The sequence below is a fragment of the Amphimedon queenslandica genome, unplaced genomic scaffold (assembly GCF_000090795.2).
Source record: "Amphimedon queenslandica unplaced genomic scaffold, v1.1 AMPQUscaffold_13439, whole genome shotgun sequence".
Lineage (NCBI taxonomy): Eukaryota > Metazoa > Porifera > Demospongiae > Haplosclerida > Niphatidae > Amphimedon > Amphimedon queenslandica.
The window spans coordinates 242950-246479 of record NW_003546325.1 but is presented as its reverse complement, the minus strand read 5'-3'; the positions used below and the strand labels follow the sequence as shown (position 1 = coordinate 246479).

The 3530-nt window shown below is 33.5% G+C and overlaps 1 long non-coding RNA gene across 1 annotated transcript; it reads right to left on the bottom strand.

The window, feature by feature from the left end:
* Window positions 1-2621: 2621 nt before the first annotated feature.
* Window positions 2622-3530, bottom strand: LOC109581439 (uncharacterized). Its single transcript, XR_002184638.1, has 4 exons — window positions 3494-3530; window positions 3349-3439; window positions 2763-2844; window positions 2622-2707 (listed from the first exon to the last, which is right to left on the bottom strand). It is a non-coding gene; the product is annotated as an uncharacterized LOC109581439 (long non-coding RNA).

Genomic DNA, 3530 nt, shown 5'->3' with positions numbered 1-3530 from the left:
TCCAGTAGGCTGAAATAAGCTGCATTATCTATGGCCACCCGATCCGGAAACCTTTCCCATCAAATGAATGGAAAAGTATAAAAACATCCTGCATTGCCAATGGACCTTTTGCACCATAGATACTGTATACACACAAGAATATGAAACAGGATGTGATTGATCATTGTCGCCGGAAGTGATGTATCGTTACGTTTGCACACACGTGTATAAGCATGGCACAATCAAAATAGTGAAAGAGATCCAGTTGGATTACTTACTAAAGCTCAGGTCTACAGCTATAGAATGGTTACAATTGATATTCTAGTACTATAAAAAGTGAAGATTTACTATTACAAGAAAGAATGTACTGTGCTAAGTACTACAAATAATTATTAAAATTATTATAATTATAATGATTATTCTATTCTTCAGTCACCAAATAGACTGATTATTATTATGAGTCTTTCAACAAATTTTAACTATAAAAATAGCAATAAAAAAATTCACAACAATTATTATAAGCACTTACTGTATCACCATACAGTACACACTGTAATGTACATCATCTCTTTCTTCATAGCTCTCTGTGGCAGCATAAATATGAAGGTTTACAATCATGTAACAATGTCTCATCAATGTCACTGACATCCTGCTTGTGTTCCTTGTAAATAACCTATTATTTCACTACTTCTCACTAAAAATTAAACCACACCCCTTAAAACACTTGCAAAAAATACAGTGAAACCTGCTATTGTGGACACTCTAAAATAAGGACACCTCTATAATCAGGACAGGTAGTATCAGTCCCAATACAATATAAATGTGTATTAATGAACCTCTGAAATAAGGACACCTCTATAATAAGGACAGTTTTATTTGGTCCCAAGGTGTCCGGAATAGACAGGTTTGACTGTATATTATTACTATTGAAACATAGCATCTAGAAAAATGAAACCATAAACAGTCTACATAAGAGACCTTAATAAATACATTCAAAGTAGTAACTTGTTCATACCAGGTGCAGAAGTCTCAAAAAGAAGGTTACAAAATTGATATCAAAAACTAGTTCGTGGCTATTATCTCAGTCATTTCTCATTACATTGACAAGAGAATAGTTTCAGTCCATGTAACAAACAATACACTATTATGATTCCAAGAGTTACTATTTCAGTCCATGTAACAAACAATACACTATTATGATTCCAAGAGTTACTATTTCAGTCCATGTAACAAACAATACACTATTATTATGATTCCAAGAGTTACTAGCAACTCCGTTTGAGAGTCTAGAAAAGGTGGTTACCAATAAGAATGGAGGGCTTATAATTTTGTCATGTAAACATGAGGCTGTTGACTAAATGAAATGAGAATATATTTATAAAGTTTACTGAACAAAACAAAAACATCTATATAACTTATATTACAAAATAAGTTGTAGTATGAACATATTAACTAACTCATACTCTCATACATACACACCTTATTAATACCGTATAGCTTGAAATTTTCGTGGGTTGATATTTTTGTGGTTTGCTCCTAGTGGGGCAATTCGTGGTTTAATTTTCGTGGTTGACAGTTTACATAGCCTGTAAGGGGATGGCACTTCAATGATTCCTGGGTTTAAATTTCGCGGGAAGCCCCTCAACCACGAAAACCACAAAATTTACATTCCATAAAATTTTCAAGCTATACGGTGTGTAAGAGTTGTTATTATTATTATTGAATGATCATTGATTACAATACTACATAAGTTACTCAAGAAAATTCTTTAAAATATAGACAGAGAGAAAAGCGCCAAGGATAGAGCTACGCTGATTATGATGTTTACAGGTGAACTTTAAAGAGTTAATTGGACACCGACTTCCTGTTTCATATCCATGTGTGTATACAGTATCTATGCTTTGACACCCTTTAGTAAAAGGTGTCAAGGTCTAGGGCCAAATATTGCCAAAATTGAAAAAAAAAATTCTCCATTTATATATGTTTTCTGATACATGTACAATTGTACATGTGCTTATGTTATGTAAAAAGTTTGAGCTGATTCTGATCAAAATTAGATGTTTTATTATTATTAACTGGGCTATACTATGGATTCAGTTAATAGCAAAAGTATGATAGCTAAAGAACAATGATAAACAAAAGAATTTTATTGGGCGAAGCCCACTAGTTCGAGTAGAGTATGTCTGTCTGTACACGTACGTCACCCCTATTTATCCGTATGAAAAATTTTCCTATTTTAATAACCTAATCTTAATCTTCTTTGAAAACGGGCGTGGTCACAGTGAAATAAAATGGCGCCAGCTATCAATTCTTCATTGTTCTTCATGTTCTTGACCTTATAAGTTACAAGTCACTCACTTGAGTCAGCAAGAATGCAAGAGAAGTCTCTACTGTGAGCTTGTAAAGCCCTCACAACTACTGACTAACCTATGACTGCAGTTACTGTCTCTGGCTTCCAACACAACTTTTTTGCTGCAGAATGTGATAAACTGATAAAGAAAATTTGTATTTCCAAGCATGATAACTTCATTACAAACTTACAAACTACTGTATTTACTCATGTACATGTACAATAATGTAGCTCTATACCATATAACCTTTAAAATATAGCATGGCTAGGGGGCTGAGCCCCTTAATGTTTTACATTCGTCTAGTAATAATATAATGCTTTACTTGTAGTTTCTGATGTAAGAGACAACAAGACATGTCAGGATGACTCTTCCCTAAACTGAGACAGTTCATGTACATGTACATAATGTAAACTGATAGTTAATTATAGTTACCTTGGTAACGCTATACCATTCTCCCACCTGTAGCGCAGTTCATGTATCACTTCATACCAAATATGAGCCATTGCTTTAAGACCTAGAGACACACAATACAATATGATCTTTGATAGTGTGTGTACATATGTAGTGGAATGTACATACCGTATAGCAGGAAATTTTTGTTGGGTGCTCATTTTAATTTGTTTCATTGCCAAAAAATTTGAACAAAATTTTAAGACAATAAAATTTTAATCTAACTAAAATTTTGACCCACAACAGATCCTCTTTTCACTACAGCCACAGCATAGCAATCGGTGGCATTATCAGGTTTGACAAAGAAAGGCAGCTCTTCTTCAACTGATGGGCTCGAAATGTCTTTATAAATGTGGTAACCACAAACCATAGACATTCTTCCATCTTATGTGGCACTAATTAAATAGGTGTGACAGTGAAAAGTATAACAAAAATAAAATCAACGAAACGATCTTGTAAAGCCTGCTTGAAAAGACAATGAAAGTTTCTGGCAACTAAAACTTCCTGCTACAATGTATACATAAATATTGAATGTACATTGTGTATGTCACACTAAGTTTATACATACCATAATCATTATGAATGTTACAGAAAGCTTTGGCTAGACGCATTGTGAGACTATTAGGAGGAGCTGACTTTAATTCACGAGTGAGAGAATCCTTAAGATAAATAATGATAACATGATTATTGTGTAATGAAAAGATAAGACAAACTTCAGTTAATTGTTCATGGCCAGAGACACTGCTACCA